Source organism: Pelophylax lessonae, assembly GCF_965119305.1.
Source record: "Pelophylax lessonae genome assembly, chromosome: 3".
Classification (NCBI taxonomy): Eukaryota; Metazoa; Chordata; class Amphibia; order Anura; family Ranidae; genus Pelophylax; species Pelophylax lessonae.
In genome coordinates, this window is record NC_138770.1 from 542,783,656 (window position 1) to 542,802,701 (window position 19,046).

Genomic DNA, 19,046 nt, shown 5'->3' on the forward strand with positions numbered 1-19,046 from the left:
CGATGGCGGGCTGAGAAACCACTGACCCACAACCTGCGACCAGTGGGGTCAGCCCGAGACGCAGCCCGCAGTATCCTCTTCATCAGAAGACCTAACTAACGCTGGTAAAAATAACAGCTAAATAAAGAAAGAGAGAAAAACTCAAATAAAATCCAAAAAAGGAAAGAAGGCTGAGACAAGTGCCCCAGCACAGAGACATCCAGCTACTCCTGACAAGCTAGACATTGAAACTGAGTTGGATACAGGAAGTGGAGGGTTATAGACTGAGGGGACCACCCCCTGGGGGTGGGATATGTTAAAAGCCTTAATACTAACATATTCTGTTGCCTAGCTACTCCTACGGAGCAAAGGTCATAACCCCCATTGTGATGAATATGAAGTGGGCGGCGACTGTCGGAGGACGTAAGAGAAAGGAGGTTTAACTTCACCTGAACGTGGAAGCTCCTTAACTCTGCTAAAAGCATATGTGTACATTGACACATAGGCTTTTAATGGAGTTAAGTTTAGGAGCTCAAGTTTAGGAGCTGCCAGTGTACATGAAGCCTAACTCTACCTATGCTAAGCTCAAGCCCCACTGCGCAACATGTCAGAACCTCCACTGACCACTGATTTGGTGAGTAAAATAGGTACTTGCAGGCACGTTGAAATCCATTTATATTGCTACCTATGACAATGTTTAGGACCTGGTAGGTTCATCCCAACATGGACCATTTGTGTTGTAAGTAATGTGTAAGTATAACACCCAGTACAAGTACCAGTACCACAGTACTCTACGGACAACAGCTTCTTCTGCTCTTCCTTCCAGAAGCAGGACGTACTGCTGTCACACACAGGGCTCGGATCACCGAGCAGTTGGAGAAGTGGGAAAAACAAGTGGAACATGTTCCTGAAGCTGAACTTATCCTTTAAGACAGAAGTATTACCAACGTTTATTTGGCCACGCTTCTGTTGTGGGTCACAGAAGTGAACATACTTTTGCTCTGTGTGACCCAGGATCAATTGACATTGGGTTATTACTTGCTGTAAGCTGCTGTGGCAGAACCGCTCCAGGCTCTGGAAAGATCCTGACAATTTTGTCGGGATCCATCCAACTGCCAGCTAACTGACAGCTGGCTCTGCCTCTCAGTGTGAGGCTTATAGCTGGAGCCAGCTGTGCCCACCCCCACCCCTGCCCAACACTCCAGTGAGTGCTGGAGGGGCAGAGAAGAGAGTGATGACAGAGTCACCACTCTCCGATCTGGAAAAACTGAGGGATCAGCAGTCATGTGATCTCAGTTCTCGGCCAACGTGGGACAGCTGCAACATAGAGGTAAATATATGTTTATCTTTTTTGCAACCCCAAACTCCACCTTTAAACACTATAGGCAGACGTCAAGGTGTAAAGTATTATAGGAAAGGGAAAAGTGAGTAAGAATACCCAAAACTAAATGGCTGGTGGAAACAGAGACAGGGTAAGGGATAGTGAGCTATTGCTAACTGATTTCCCAAGAAGTATGGGTAGCAAGGGTATCTCAGCCCATCATACTCTTCCTATAAGTAAAATACTGTATCCCTTTTTGATGGGTTGATCTTTAAAATGAGAAAAAAGAATCACTGGGGTGTGTTTTATATACAATACAGATAGCATTTTTGTCCTGACAACATTCATTTTACCCAATCACCTCTTCCTTCAGCACGCATCTCTACAATTAATTTTCTAATAGAGAACACAGACCTTTATTAATGTTCATGTCCATTTAAATAAAGACAAGAAGGATTTTTTTTTTCAAAATATAACACTTTTTATTACACAGAAGGCTGAATACAAGCTGTGAGCTTCAGACAAGTACACACACAGTGTTAGGAAAACAGGACTCCATTATGAAATTAATTACTGTCCCTTGTCCTCCATGGTCTTTTGTTCCCTGAAACAATAACATTAAATTGATATTAGGAAGGTAATCTGTGTGTTATAAAATTTAATTTGTTGCATGTGTCCCTTTTTGACTTGTATGTTATCAGTCTACCATAGAATATCAGAGAACAGTAATATTAAAAGATTGTGGGAGGCTGAGCTCTTCATAATAAGGTTGTACTCTATTGCCCAATGACATGGTCTACATTCTGTAAGACTATAAGAAGACAAGAACCATCTCCACCCCATGTTTGTGTGTCAGGATAATGTACGCATTTCCTAATTTTTAGCAGCACTAATACTGCTCATGATCATCAAGATTTTTTTGCTTTGTATTTCTTGGTTCTTTTCTGTATAAATAGCTTCATTATTTTGTTAAATTTAACTAAAAAACCTGTGCTTGTTAATCGAAATAGCCAATTTTAGGATTTAAACTTTCAATATTCTGCTATTAATCATGGCTTATATGGTACAATAGTCTGCTGGTACAACAGTGAGGAAACAAAACATTTTTTTCATGCCCAGCTACTGCAATTTTTTTAAATTACTTTTGGACAGATTAGGGAAGTTATAAAATTCCTGTTGGTACAATTTTACCATTAAAAAAAAAAAAAATCAACTGGATTTGAGCTTTGAGGCCTAATGCACACAGGCATTAAAAACGACACTTTTACATGTGAACAGCATATTTTTTTATGTCTTTAAACGCAGTTCTTTGATAGCTTTTGTGGCCATGCATATCAGACATTTAGATCAGTATTTTATAAGCAGCGTTTAGAGGCATGAAAAAAAAAAAAAATGCTGCAAGGCTGCTTTCGGACGGGAGCTTATGAGCATTATTTACCTGCGTATGGGTGTAAACATACATAAACATGCCTAAACACACATATGTGTGTAAATTTATTCTGGTTGCCAGAATAAATTAGTATTCTGGGCAGCAAAATTAATTTACACTAAATTCCATATACATGTAAGTGCTCATAAATGTGCGCAAGTACGCATCAAAATGAGCATTTATGCTTGGTTTTTCTGCAATCTCCTGCCAGAAAGTTCCAGTTAAACTAGGAGTATTTAATAAGCCTTGTTGACCTTTCCTTCTAAAAAAAAGTTACTTGCCTGGCTTTCAGGCTGATGCATTGGCTTTAGTGCTTTTTGAGATTCTCTTAAACAAGTATGAAGATTGGGAGTTTTGACTTCATCCCTACCCGCTTGATGGATACTTCTGGGCCAGTGACTGAAAGTATTAAAGTAAGGGACTACCATTTTCAAAAGGTGGTCACCATTAGTTGATTATAGGTTTTCCTCATTATGGGTTTCCTTTCATTGTGCACCACAGTCTAGTACTTGCCAAAGGACAAATTAAATTAAAGGACAGATTCTTTCCTTACCACAATAGTTGGTGTTTTGGAAAAAATCCTAAACATCAGATTTGGGTATTCCCCCAAAGATTTTCTAAACTAAAGAGAATTTGATTTAAGACAAACTAAATGGAATGTAGGACAGCACTATTTTACTTAATGATAAATAATTTGAAGTTCTCACTCCTGTATTTACTGTACCCCACAGTGGCAGAGGTTACCCCCGCAACGGCTGCCATTTCATCGACGATGTACAAGGACATTTTGACCCTGCTTTGTTGTTCTCATAAAATATTAGCATACCAGGAGTTCTCTTCCTGACAAAAGTGTGGCTCCTGCACTGAAATCAGGAGATAAGAGGGAAGGGCGTCCTGGAGCATGATCATTACATTCATGCTGCACACAAGTAGGATGTTGGGCTAGAAGTGAATATGAAGATTGGAATCCAGCGTTAAAACGGAATTACGTTGCATCTCAGCACCACTACCTAAAAACGCTATTCACATTTAATATTCAAAGCAAATACCCCCATTAATCAATGTCTCCATACTTTATTTTGATAAGAAATCACTTTGAAAAACACCACTAGCTTTCTGGCTGTGGCCATCTTGAGTAAGGGCAGTTAAGTTATGCAGCATTTATTTCCTAGAATCTATTTGCCCTTAGCTCAGGCATGCAAGCATGAGGGTGTGCTTAGCTGCAAAAACTCCTCCTCCCCTCGTGAAGACTCCTGGGATGTATGATATGATATGCCCAGACATGGAAACCAGGAAGTAACTGAAGAAATGTTAAAAAAAAGGGGGGTAAAACAAGTAAATATGATATACTTTCCTATCTATTTACTAATGCTAGCAGCATAAGGATTAAAAATAGTCAATGTTTTGTGAGAGAGTGAACTTCCGTTTTAAGGTGATTGAAAAGTTTAAATATCAGTGAACTCTTTTACCTGTCAATATAATTATCCTCTTTCCTATGAGTCTGGGTATTCCTATCCACTGTGCTTCATTCTCTCAAATGTCTTCACTCCTCTACTGTGTTCCAATCTTTCCCAGATCTTTCATTCCTCAACCGTGTCGTGATGTTTACAAGCTTTACCTCCTCCAAAGGGATCTGGGTGAATCCTGGCATTAAAGTCAGGATCTCTCTAGAGTGTGGACCGACTGAGTGATGTCAACTGACAGCAGACTTTAGACCACTGTCGGCTGAATACAAGTCCCAGGAGTGCAGAACTAAGTGCATTCCTGTGACCGCAGAAGTAGGCCAAAAGAGTATTGGCCCCAATTCTCTTTAAAGAATATCTATACTATTTTTTGTAGTAACAAAATATCCAAATTAGTTCCAAGCCCATAAAATGTGTCCAGAGTGGGGGGGCTTGGCGGGTGAACACTTACGCAAAGCACTGACACTGGGTAACATGGGTTTTTTTTATCTGCTTGGAGTTTAGCATTATGAAATTGGGCTTGTCCTTTTATTTGTGAAAAAAAACAGATTTCTGGGCCTGTGGTCAGCTTAAAGAGGTCCAATTGAGAACTAAATTAAGTTCAACATACTATAACAAATCAAACATAAATCACACAATAGAATGACTGCTGTGGACACTGTGCAGTTTGCACAAACAGGCAACAAGCACAAACAGATATTGCATATTCGGTGCTTTATTCCATAAGAACACCAATATTATTTTCTCCAGGTGGATGGTCTCCTGGAAGAGAAATACAAATATAAGGATACACAATCACTAACCCCTATTAGTAAAATAATAACATTTTAACTTAACTATACCTCAATTAGGACACATGCCCAAAACAAACAAAGCTTCCTGTCAGCATTACAAATATAAAATTTCACTGATATTGCTGCCATCCTTTGCAATGGTCAAAACTGGACTCCACTAGAACATACAAATGAAAATGGAGCATAAATACAGTTCAGTATGATTGCTGTAGCAAAACATAGATGTGGCCCATTTTATAAGGTTATCATATTCAGAATAATAACATTCTGCAAGATCTTAAACAAATGTCTTGATACCAAAGCCTGAGGTATCCTAATGTCAAAAAAGTAAACTAAAGCCTGCCTCCATACCTGTTCCTTCTTGTCCAGGATGTGCTAGCTGGGCATAGTATTCACATTCTTTTTTAAACAATGAACATGTTATACTTACCTGCTCTGTGCAAGGGTTTTGCACAGAGCAGCCCCGAACCTCCTTTTCTGCTCCCCCCCCTCCCCTGGTGGCACTCCTGGCTCCTTCTCTTCATTGGGAGCCCCCATGGAAAGCGGCTTTACATGGGGGCAGCTGTGCGGGCACACTCAAGTCCCTCTGTTGCATCCATTGACACAGACAGCAGGACTTGGCCCCACCCCCGTGTCACTGGATTTGATTAACAGCACGGAGCCAATGCCTCCTGTTGCTGTCAATCTATCCAAAGAGGATCCGGGACAGTGGCTGCAGCCGCTGGGCTCGTGCTTGTCGCTGGAACTTTCTGGTTCAGGAAAAAATAAGGGGGGGGGGGGTCTGAGTTTTTACCCTAACCACTTCAGCCCCAGAAGGTTTTACCCCCTTAATGAGCAGGCCAGTTTTTGCGATATGGCACTGCATTGCTTTAACTTAAAATTGCACGGTTGTGCGATATTGTGCCCAAATAAAATTGATGTCCTTTTTTTCCCACAAATAGAGCTTTCTTTTGGTGGTATGTGATCACTTATGTAGTTTTTATTTTTGGCGCAATAAACAACAAAAAAAAAAACAGACGATTTTGATTACTGACTACATATTTTTGGTGAAAAAAAAATCCCAAAAAGAGCATATTCATTGGTTTGCGCAAAAGTTATAGCCTTTACAAACTATAGGATAGATTTATTGACTTTTTATTTATTCAGCGATTTTTAGCGGGACTGTGACATTAACCACTTAAGCCCCGGAAGATTTTACCCCCTTCCTGACCAGGGGGTATTTTGCGATTCGGCACTGCGTGACTTTAACGGACAATTGCGCGGTCGTGCGACGCTGTACCTAAACAAATTTGACGTCCTTTTTTTCCCACAAACAGAGCTTTCTTTTGGTGGTATTTGATCACCTGTGCGATTTTTTGATCATGCGCTATAAACAAAAAAAGAGCGTCAATTTTGCAAAAATAACAATATTTTTCACATTTTTTTATATGAAATTCCCCAAAAAAATGTAAAAATCTAAATTTTTTAACATTTTCGGCCAATTTGTTTTATGCTACATATGTTTGGTAAAAGAAAAATCGCAAAAAGCGTATTTTGATTGGTTTGCGCAAAAGTTATCGCGTTTACTAACAAAGGGAAAGATTTTTGTCATTTTTGTTGTTTTTTTTTTTTAACACGTAATGGCGACGATCTGCGATTTTTTTGCGGTACTGCGACATTGCGGCGGACAGATCAGACCCTTGACTGACATTTTTGACACTTTTGGGGTTACCAGTGACATTACTGCAGTAATCAGTGCTATACATATGCACTGTTACTGCAAAATTACACTGGTAGTGAAGGGGTTAACTTTGAGAGGGAGGGGCTGTGTGTGTCCCTAGGGGCGTGATTCTAACTGTGATTGGCTGTCTGTTGAGCTGTAGAAACAGTGATCAACGGTTCTACATAGTAGAACCGTGTGATCACAGTTTCTACACAGGGGAGAATGACAGGCGGCTTGTTTACACAAGCTGCCTGACTTTCTCCCTCTGCAGCGGCGATCGCAGAGTGACCGGCGGACATCGGGTCCGCCGGTCACACGCGCGGGGGGGTCCGTGACCACGTGGGAGTGGGAGCGCGCCTCCGGCGGCGCGCGCTCGCTCCCTAGACCCTCATAGGCTAGCGACGTAGACCTACGTCACTTTGCCTGTGAGGGGCTGACTGCCGACGTAGATAGTCGTGCGGCAGTCGGCAAGTGGTTAAAGCGAACAAATCTGACACTAACTGACACAAATACAGTGATCAGTGCTAAAAATATGCACTGTTACAGTATAAATGACACTGGCAGGGAAGCGGTTAACATCAGGGGCGAACAAAGGGTTAAGTGTGCTTCTAGGGAGTGCTTTCTAACTGTGGGGGAAATGGACTGACTGCAGGAAGAGAGAGATCTGAGTTCCTGATTAGTAGGAACACAATATCTCTCTCTCTTCCTGTCTGACAGAACGGCGGTCTGCCTTGTTTACATAGCCAGACCGCTTTTCTGTCATTCTCCTGAACGTTTGCGGGTGGCCGCGGACTGAGGGAGCGCGGCTCCGGGGGAGCGTGTGCGCCCCCTAAAGCCCATCTACAAATTTACGTACAGGCATGTGACTTTGCACTTAGGGGCCACGCTGCCGCAGTAAATGTATGTAGGGAAGTGGTTAATGGATAGAATGCATTAAGCTAAAAAAACCTTGAGACTTTACATCTCCTTTAAGTGATATTTTATAATAAAGACTTGAGGATATTAAACGTAGGAATAATGTCCTCCAACAAAGTTTCTAGGACATACTTCTTATTTTCACCTCTCCCTCTGCCGCTCCTACCCCCACCACTACTACCAATAATTTACTGGCTACCAAAATGCCATTCAAAATGCAGCCACTCCTTTGTACAATGACCCTTGCAAGCAATGTACAAGTATAAATGAGTAGTACAGCGTGGCACTGTATTATTATATTATACTGTATTTCATTTATATGTACAATACAATTTGTTCCCATTTAACCCCTTCTTAACCCTAATTTAGCACCTTCCTTCCCTTCAGACACATGGAGCTCCGACCACACGGCCGCACTGTTTTTAAAACAGTGGCAGCTAGTACGGGTAACTTCTGCCCGGGTTGCTGCCACAGGGAGGGGGGTAGTGGACGGCGGCTGCAGCACTGGGAACATGTTACACCTTAAAATCGGGTGAAACATGTAACAAGTTCCCAAAGGTGAACTTATCCTTTACACTATAGGCTTGAAAAATGACCAATCTTATTTACTCAGCAATGATGAAGCAAGATGCAGGTAGCCCTCTGCAAAAGCCCTATAGAGGAACAAAGAGGGAATCCGCTTGCGAAAAAAGGGAGCGGCTGAGAAATATACCAGCCATGACAGTGGAGGGAAATTGCTACTAGATGTTTCGGAGTAGGATATAGGGAAGGTAAGCTTTAAGCCTCAGGCAAACGTGTCCTTGTGTAACACAAGAAAAGGCTCTTTTTGCGAATAAGGTCAGATAAGGGAATACCCCTAATAGGTTATAAGGATGGCTTCTGAAGAGCTGAAAGAACCAGATTAAGGTCACACAGAAACACTGAGGAGGACAGGAGAAGAAAAGTGTGTGACACCCAGCACAAAGGCCTTAATTAGAGATTGAGAGACCAACAGTCTCTTAAAAAGAATGGCCAGGGCTGCACTTTGCCCTTTGAGAGTACTGAGTGGAGGAAGGACAGACCAGAGTGGAGGAAGGACAGAATGCAACCCATTGAGCTTTTTCTAGGACAAAATTTCCTTGTTCTCAGCAAAATAAGCCCTCTAGGTGCTATGGTAGACTTTTTGGGAAGTTGCTTTTCAAGCCTTCAAGAGGGCAGAGATAACCAATCCTAAAGGCCCCTGGGCTTCAACAGTCATACCGTCAAAGCCAGCGACTGGGAAGCAGGAGGGTATATTGGCCTTTGGCCCTTGCTCCAGATGATCCAAGAGGGCCCACTGACAGTCTCATCAGGAATTTGTGTACGCTTATGTACCACATTCTCTTGGGTCAATAGGTGCGATGAGAATCACAGGAATGTCCTCCACATTGATCCTGTGCAGCAGATGAGGGGGGATCTGAGTGGGAGGGGGGCTGAAAGGAAGAAAATAAACTGATATGACAGGGTTACCAAAGCATCTACTGCAAATGCCTGCAGGTTCCTTGACCTGCTGAAAAACCTGTCCAGTTTTTTGATATATCTGAATGCCAAAAGATCCAGGTTAGTCGTCCCTCATTTCAGGTCTTGGAACATCTTCGGATGGAGAAATATTTTCAAGGATCCAGATGCTGAAGACTAAAAAATTCCACCTGCCAATTTTCCATGCCTGGGATGTAGAAGGTGGATAGGGTCAGCATGTGCAGTTCTACCTAAGAGAGGATCTAAGGGTTTTTGGGGTTTTAAGAGTTGGAGATTTTAAGGTAGGTAGCTTAACTCTTTTGTGACTATAAGTTATTGATGCCTAGATGTCCACACAAAATATAGCCGCAATACCATATGTCAATTAATCTTTTTAAGATGTTGTTGCAAAATTTCCAAAATAAGTTGATAAGGCCTCATCAATATGATGGCCTTCTCCAGCCTACTGTCAAGATGGAGGGACATCTGTTTTCCTTCATGGACTTTGACGACCAAACATATTGCCGACATTTGGGTAGAGTGAAACTGGGTGTATGTTACAGCCTCAAAGGAGGCAACCATCAGACAAGAAAAACATATGCAGGCATGAAGTGAGGGTCACCTCTGAACCCCGAAGGCCTGGGCCTGAAAGCATAAGGACAGTTTGAACTCTAACCTGTTAGATAGTTCAAGCGATGACTTTGGGAGGTTGGGAGCAAAGTCAACTCTACAGTGTTCACTAGGCATTGGCTAACAGGGATAGGGGAGATGATCTTTCAGCAGAAGATGATCTATGCATCCCAAACCATAAATCCCTTGAACACCGAGCAGATCTAAGACAGGGGCAAGCACCTTGTTGAAAATTCTGGGTTTGTGTACAGGCCAAAGGGAAGGGGAGACAGTTTAGTAATGCTGATTGCCCAATGCAAACCGCATAGTGTTGATGGTTAGGAAAGATAGGACTGTGCAATTGGCATCTGAATGAGAATCAGAATGTGAAAGGAAATGACTGATTTGGCAGTTTCCATGTAAAACCTATGAAACTGTAGAGGCAAGTTAAGAGTCTTTAGACCCAGAATAGGCTGGTCCTATTTATTTGATTTGGGAACTGCAAAAAGGTTTGAGTGGAAGCCTTAAAAGTGTTTCTCTTTTGATACAGGGGAATGGCTCTCTGAGACAGAAGCTGCTGAATGGCAGCTGAAGAGCTATCCATCCTTGCATGTTTGAAGGCAAGTTTGAAAGCACGAAGCAGGGTAGTTTGAAACTCCCGTTTGTAGCTCCTGGAAAAGACAATCTGGACCTAGATGTCTGAGATTTCCTGGGACCAGAAGGGCATCAGATATCAGACTTGGCTTATCTGAAGGGCCATGTTTTTCTACAAAATAATGTTCCTGGCTTAGATTTGAGGCTGGAGGCCATGGAGGGACGAAAGGAACCCTTCCTAACTCAGGAGTATAACGCCTACTTGTAGAAGCACAAGTCTTCTTTTTCTAGATTACTCTTACCCCCTGTAATCGCCTTTACATATTTATAAAAGGAGGGGCCAAACAGGTGTTCACCTTCAAAGGGAAGCCGTTCAAGGCATTCTTTACAAGGGAGTTTCGCTGACTAACATTTGAGCCAAAGGATTCTGCGCATGTGGATGGAAAGGCTAATCTTAGAGATCTAAGTGTATCTGGCAAGCTGTTCACGCTGTAGCATAAGGCCACTGGTGAAGGATCTAATTGGCTGTGGACTGAAGCATTTGTCCAAACAGCAATGTTCTGAGACTGCCATAGAAGCAGCTGCAATTGGCATGGCGGAGCCTGCTAAGGAGAAGAGGGGCTTAAAGAAGGCCTCTAACTTCTTGTCTTTGAACATGGGATTATCCTCTACAGGGGCTGTGAGGGTCTTGTTGACAGAGAAGAGTTAACTAATGAAACTGTCCACTTCCACAAAAAACTTTCATCAAGTTAGGATATAGGTGTCTTTTCCAGTCGAGGTCAGTCCCCATTTAGGACAGGTTCCACAAATGCCTGGACTGGGAAAGTCTTAGCAGCTTTGGCAAGTATAGGGGCTCTATACTGGAGACCTTGGGGTGAGCAGTCTCAGGCTGTTAAAATGCTAAGCAGGAGCATACAGCATCAATACAAGTAGCTATGGTATCCTTAAGTTGGGATGAAATTTCAGCTGAAGGCATCTCATCCTGATTCGATTTCTCCAAACAAGAGGGAGGATTTTCCTAATCTACCAACTCCTCTGGTTGTATGTCTGCTTCAAGGGCAAAGTCAAAGACTGACTCATAAGGGGAGATTATAAAGCACATTTGTGACCCCTGGTATCAATAGCTTCAATAGAGCCCAAAATTCTGCGCATGAAATTAAACATTGCGGCATAAAATTCCTCTCCTGATAAAAAGGAGGAAGAGTGTGTGGCAAACAGGTCAGCGGAGTTCCCAAGTGAAGACAAGGAATCAGACTGGGGCAGCTTTCCAAACAGAGTGTACTAGGGCCCTGTGGGAATAAATGATTACACCCCTCATCCATGGGATGAGTCTAAGCTAGTGAGGTCATCTGCCCATCTTTTTGTTTTGCACTTTGGATCTGTTATATGCAGTGCAAGGTGTCACTAGAGAGGTAATTACAACCTCTACTGCTGTGAAGCCTGTCTGAGAGCAAGGACGCATGGGCGCAGTAATTATCTGCATCTAAGGCCACGCTGGCTTCAGAGAGCCCAGGTCAGCACAGTATCGCCCGCAGACCTGCACCTAAAAGAGAAAATCGGGATCTTGATAGGAGAATCATTTTGAAAGCAGAATCATCAGAAAGAGCGAGGGAAAACCTCCAAAGAAAGAAGGTAAGCATCTTTCAATAGAGAGAAAAGGTCCTAATACTAGAAAAAAACTGATGCTAGCAATAAGTGGGAGTGGTTTTATAGATAATGCCAGTGTCCAATCACCTGAAGATAGCTGCATATAACTCATAATAAAATCTAAAGATTCCATGTTCCATACTGTACGACTAAGAAACATTTTTTTTTTCTTTTTCATTTTCATACATTATTTGTTAACATAAATAATTACAAAATTTTCAACTAATAAACAGACCCATAGTGGAAATTTAAAAATTGCTCTGGTATAAAAAAATGAGACCTGAAGTGGTTAAACAAGGAAGTAGTAAGCGGGTCCCTGAAGTATGCACATGAACGTGGTACTTTCCAGGTCTATACATACTTAGATTAGAATTAAAAAATGAACTGTACATTAATAGTCAACAGCCTTACTTTAGGCATGAAAGTAAAAGGGAAAAGAACAGATCTCTGTGAAATGTGGTCAAGGAAGGGTAAAATTTGACGGGGGGGAGTCATTGGCAGAGGGGAAGGGGGTTGACTTTAAAAGGAAATATAGAATGAGGAAGCATGTAGGCTACTATTTTCTGGTAGAGGTTAAAAATGTGTATTTCTCCCAGTACTGGTTCACTTTAAAGCATTTAATGTTATACTAACCTGCTCTGTGCAATAGTATTGCACGAAGCAGCCCTGAACCTCCTTTTCTGGGATCCCCGGCCGGCAATATTGGCCCCTCCTCTTCTCGGTCTGCCCCATAGCAAGTCATTGGCTATGGTGCAGACGTGTAGGCTAACTTCCAAGCCGGGCTGTGTGTGTTCATAGACACACACAGCTCGGACCTGCTCTCAGCTCACAGGATTTGACTGATGAGTAGAGAAAGAGAAGGAAGAAGAGCTGCAGATGGGCACAGTGCTTGAACAGTACAGGACTTAAGTACGTAAGTGTTTAGGGGTAGAGGAGGACAGCAAGTGGCAAAACATTTTTTTACCTTAATTCAGAGAAATCATTAAGGTAAAAATGTTTTAGCTTTAGAACCACTTTAAAGAACAGTCTTTGCTTTTAGCATGCCAGAAACTGGCAGGCAATTTACAGTCAAACACGGAATATTTTAATTAACTCTGACATTTCAAGCTGAACTCCAGGCAGATATTAAAAAATCTAGTTATGTATTAATTTTAAAAAATTCATTACATTTATTTTTTCATACTATTACCATACAAAACCAAATCTGCCTTGATAACAGCATTGCAGTAATCCCCAAGGCTGTCAGTTTTCCTTACTGAACATGTTTACGGGGACCTGGGGGCAGAGGCATTGTATTAAGTTGTGACCAAGCTATTTAAAATCAGGACTTAAATCCTCCCATTTCCTCCCCTCTCACCAGTATTGCTAGGGTATTTTAAAAACACATACAACCACAGCGTCACCAGCTTTGTTCAGCTGTGATTTGTTGTTAAGGTGACAAAGTTTGGGTCCTGCACCACAATCTTGGCCCATCTTCAGCTGGCTGCCTTTACAGTGGTCAGACAACCAGGCCCACACTATGGCTGTTCTATGTGTCTGGTACTCAGCCTCCTGGGAGATGTGGCGTGAATATCCCAGCAGGGTGCAAGGCTTAGGACACATCATTCTGGCTTAGGCAAGAATGGTGGCGGGGCATGGGCCAGAGGACTAAAAAACCCTAAGTAAACAAAAAAAAATTATGGATTTTGGGAGTTAAGTTCTGCTTTAAATACTTTTTTTCTGCAGTGAAAAAAAAATCACCAACCAAGCTACACTGTTAAAGAGTGGCTAAACCGAATTAAAAAAGTGCAGCAACTAAGACCGTTCTCAAATACATTTCATACTGTATATGTCAAGCATTTAGCTTCTTATCTTATAAACCCTGTCTTCAGTGCTTCATCAATCCCTAAGTGAATACACCAGGTTCTAACAGTCTATATGACCCAGTCTCTGGCAGTCCTTATGGCCCAGTTTCTGGTGATCTGTATAATCTAGTCTCTGGTTTTATTTATCGTCCAGTCTCTGGTTTTCTGCATGGCCCTGTCTCTAGCGGTCTGTATGATCTAGTCTCTGTTAGTCCACAAGGCCCAACCAGAAACTCTGTGGTTCCCGAGCACCACAATAACCACTTGTCAGAAATCCTTTCTGCTGAGTGTGAACATGAAAGTACTCAACTGAGCATTTCCAATTCACATCAGGCAAACTCCTAGCATGAAATGCCAGAGAAACAGCAAATCATGCACAGTCAAGTGCTGGATCCACTGGAGCAGAGGGTAGGGGAGACATTAGAGATCCAACAGACACCTGATGTCTCCATAAAAATTATCTTTTACCTGCCCAATTCTATCACATTAGGGGGCCTGTTAGCCCCTGTGACAACATAAAAGAAAAACAAAACTAAAAAGTGTTAAAATATGTTTAAAAAAAAGATTAAAGGATGTATTGTTCCCCGTGCGCACAAACACATATATATATGCAAATGCATGCGTAGGGTGTGTACGTGTATGTAAACAATTAAGCAATGCATATTGGATATTGCTGTGCTCATCTGAGTGAGAAAAAATACTAGGATCTCACTTATAGTTAACTCTAAACTGATGAGCTGTAAAAGCATTTAGAGTGTCACCTTCTGATAATTTTGGGTACCATAATTTTTCTCCATTTCATGAATGCAATTACCACCTCATCTTTTACTCTGCACATAAAAAATTGGTTTGGGATTAAACTGTGTTAATGTGCACTACAATTCAATTTAGTTTATTTTTTTCCTGAAAATAGAGATTTGATAAACAGTTGCGCAAGTACCATACAAAATAAAAAATGTCAACAACCTGCTTTTTATTCTACAGGGCTTCTGCCTTTAAAAAATAGATTATATTTAATATATTGCATTTTTGAGTCATTTTATAACCAAAAAATGCAGAATTGACAAAGTACAACTGCAAGAAGGAGCTGTTAATTTCGCTAATCCAAAGGTAGAGCTGACCGCTGCAACCGGGGGAAAACATTCTCATCGGTCTAAATGATTTCTTCAGAGAGACTGAACCAAAGAAATCCATCACATTTACCAGAGAAGGGAAAAAACAAACGTTACTGACCCATAGGTGAGAGATGTTCCCCAGCAAACAGCTGAAACAGACCATAAGGTGCCCACTTCACAGAAAAGCCAAGTGACATTAAAGCCTGTACTTTGCTTGCATATGCAACGTGACCCCACTTCTCATGAGAAGTAGAAGTGACGGCCAAACAAAATAAAGCTAAGTGTTAAAACCCAAAGAATCCTGCAAATGGCCAGATGTAAAAATACATTGTGGCCACAACAGAAAACGTTGGAAGGGAAATCAATGGTCGCTCAGAAATTATAGGGTTATGCAATGTGAAAATCTACATCAGGGTAAGTGAAATTGCAAAGCTGCACAGAACAATTCACAACAGAAGATGTAAATTAACTATAAAAGTAAACTCTCCCAGTACAATCTGACTATGAGATGTTATTCAACCCACATTAGCACAGGGTATGCATAGAGTACAATCTGACCGTGTGCTGTGCTTTGAAGAGAAAATATCACACTGAGAACTGGGTATACACATTTAAGAGACAGCTAAAATACTGTTCATTCCAGGTATTCTCAAGAACGAACTTAAATCGGTATTATACTCCACTTTTTAACTTTTACCTACAGGTAAGCCTATAATAAGGCTTACCTGTAGGTAAAATTAATATCTCCTAAACCTGCACGGTTTAGGAGATATTCACCCTGCATGTAGCCACTGACACCAGGGGCGCATGCGCTCTAAAGGTCTGGCAGACCTTCAGAGCTCCTTTCCGGCTTCTTGACGGAAAGTGAACTCCCACATGCATGCGCGGGAGTGACGTCATCGCGGCTCTGGCCACTCACAGCGCCGGAGTCGGCCGAACCTGGAAGAGATGCGGAGGGAACATGACAGCTTCCTTAGCGGTGTCTGGGTGACCGTGTGGGTGCTTTGTTCTAAGGTAAGTATTTCATAATGTGCTAGTATGCCATTGTCTTACAGGGTTTTTTTTGTTTTTGTACTCAGAGGATACTACTGCTTTAACTACTTTAACTACTTCACTAATGCAGTATGTTTAAGAATGGTAAAGTAGTGGATGTATATTTCTGATGTGCCTTTTATAAATGGCACATCAGAAACACATACAGGCGGGCAAGTGTTTCCTGTTAAATGACTTGGATCTGAGCCATCTTCATGGGGAACCTAAACCTAGCATAGACCTCCTAGGAACTTACCACAGTGACACAAAAAAACTTAAACACTTAAAACACAACCAAAAAAGTGCTTGTGTGCATAAACATATAAATAAATAAATATATATATACTAGTGAATAAATATATATGAATAAATAGATAAATAAATATATATGTTGTGAAAAAGATCCCCTGATGACGTCAGCGCGTCTGACGAAACGTGCGTCGGGAACGTGAGACCGTGGAGTTCCGGGTTGGTGATACGCAGGAACAGAGGAGCGTCCCGTACACCGAACCCATGCTGCATTTACCCCATGAAGGCATTCTGTATATGATGTTTGAGTAAGTGCATTTCTATTAATAAACCCCAATATTAGAACATACTACACTATCGGAGTTTCCTTATCTTTTTCCCCATACCATACCACCCTGGAAATACTTGGAGTTCCTTGTGCGAGCTGAGCCTTATTAAGGGACCTGAAGGATAGCTTGGAGGCATTTGTGGACCTTATATGCTGTTTTAGACCCCCTGTAATTAAGGGGTCCACCAGCTTCGGTAAGAAGTATTTACCCTGAGCACTGGGTGGAGAAAGTCCCTATGGTGGAGGTCCCTCACTTGAAGCTAAAGTGATTTTCAGTCATTGCTGAGAGATCCGTATTGCACTGGGCACTTTAAGGACTGTTGATATATTTCACTAAGGACTTTTTCACAACATATATATTTATTTATCTATTTATTCATATATATTTTTTTCAAATTCTTTTTTATTATTATGAAACATAAAAAAGAGAACATGAGTACAAGCGATACATCATTATACAGATACAGATGTGTTGTAGCGTACAGAGTCAATACACAAAACAGTATGGGTGAGAAAGGTGGATGCAAAATGTCAACAAACCCGAGTTACTCAAACAGGGTAAATAGACAGCAGGTCCGTTCATAACATATAAGAACATGTAGAGATCTACTAGAGCAAACGGCCAACGTGTAGCGTAATCCCAACAGTTTCGTAAACAGTGGAGAGTAGCTTGCCTCAAAATAATATCAGAAAAGGTGAGCATACAACACATTAGGGAAGGGTACAAAGATACAAGGGGGACAATGATGGGGTGGGGTAGAAAGAAGGGGACACTGGGCAGCAGGGGGAGGAGAAAGAAGAGGGGCCAGGGTGGAGATAGAAGGGGATAATAAACTCTTAAACGTAAGACCTGCCCAGCGGCCATCGCTGAGCCCTCAGAGAGAAATAGACAACAGATCGGAGAGGAGGGGAGAAAAGGGGGGAGAGGAGGATGGTAGAAGGACAATGGTCAGCAGGCCCCGTGCGAGGCAATGGCCCTGAGGGCCAGAAAGAATGATCAGTAGGAGTCCAGGAGCGCTCTGCCCTCGTCCGACAGGACAAACACGTTCCAATATCCCCACGTAGCTGAGTAGAGTTCCCTCCTGCCCTGCGAGGTCAGCACCAGGTCCTCAAAGTCACAAATCTGCTTGATTTTGGATAGCCAGAGCCGCATGGACGGCGGGGCGGCGGATTTCCAACAGGCCCCAATGCAGGCCTTCGCTGCGTTAAAGAGGTGGCGGAGGATGGACTTCTTATAATGTTCAGGCTTGATGGAGGAGCAATGGAGGAGGAAGAGCGCAGGGTCATCGCTGAGTACAAAGTCGGTCATGCGTTGGGAGATCTCCCTAACCCGCCTCCAAAAGTCGCTCAGGACCGGACAGCTCCAGAAGACATGCAACATCGTCCCACGATCCGCACGGCATCGCCAGCATCTGTCTGATGCTTCCGGGAAGAAATTCGCTATTCGCGACGGGGTATAATACCAGTGCATCAAAATCTTATAGTTCACCTCCTGGAGACGCGTACAGATAGAAGACTTCAGAGAGAAGCGAACAATATTCCGACGTTGAGTCAGTGTAAAAGTCCTCTGCAACTCCTGCTCCCATTTCAGGATGCCGGGAAGAACAAAGTCACCCCGGGGTTCCGAAAGCAGGGAATAGATCAGGGATAAAGCGTGCGGAAGGGGGGTGTCGTGAGTAAAAAGGGCCTCCAAAGCTGTTAAAGGCCTCTCGAAGGCGGACCGTGGGCCCAGGTCCCGGAGGAAGTGTAACAACTGTAGAGCCTGCCACCGGGTCAACTCAAAACGGCCCCCCGGTGCCGTCAGCTGGATGAGGGAGGGCCAAGAGCCTCCAGAACCGAAGTGCGACACTCGGAAGTTCCCCAGCTCCAGCAAGGCCCGGAATCGACCGTCGTCACATCCCGATGGAAAGGCTCGGTTACCCAAAACCGGGAACATGGGCGAGGCTATCTTCCGGGAGTCTCCCACCGCGAGAGCCGCGGCACAGACCCTGAGAGTCGGGCCGATCACAGGATGACGGCTGACGCCAAGCGGCACTGACGCTATGTGCCACGGGGCGCCCGGAAGATGTATCGAGCATTGGGATGCCTCAAGAGTCACCCAGAGTTTCAGGTGGGGATGTCTGCACCAGTCGACCAGACGGGTCAGATGAGCTGCCTGATAATATCTTTTGACGTCGGGGGCCGCCACACCTCCATACGACTTCGGCAGTGTAAGGATCGATCCCCGGAGTCGGGGGCGACGTCCAGCCCAAATGAATTCGGTAAAGACTGTGTTCACTTGCTTAAAAAAGGCGGCAGGGATCAAAACCGGGAGGGCCTGAAACAGAAACAAGAACTTCGGCAGTATTGACATCTTTAGAATATAACAGCGGCCAAACCAAGAATGTAAGCCAGCGGACCATTTACTCAGGAGGGCCCGTACCGTAGCCAGAAGAGGCGGAAAGTTCAGCCGGAAAACGTCCGTTGGATTGGGCGGCATTCGGGTCCCCAAATACTTCAGGGCCGACGAAGTCCACTTGAAAGAGAAACTGTGGCTGAGAGAGTCCAGT

General features: G+C 43.0%; 1 protein-coding gene across 1 annotated transcript in view; it reads right to left on the minus strand.

The window, feature by feature from the left end:
* Positions 1-1,768: 1,768 nt before the first annotated feature.
* The window catches only part of DTD1 (D-aminoacyl-tRNA deacylase 1), a 300,677-nt gene continuing 283,399 nt past the window's right edge, over positions 1,769-19,046 (minus strand). The window contains exon 6 of the mRNA XM_082249574.1: positions 1,769-1,904. The gene's annotated coding sequence lies outside the window, so the exon portion shown is untranslated. The remainder of the gene's footprint in view (positions 1,905-19,046) is intronic.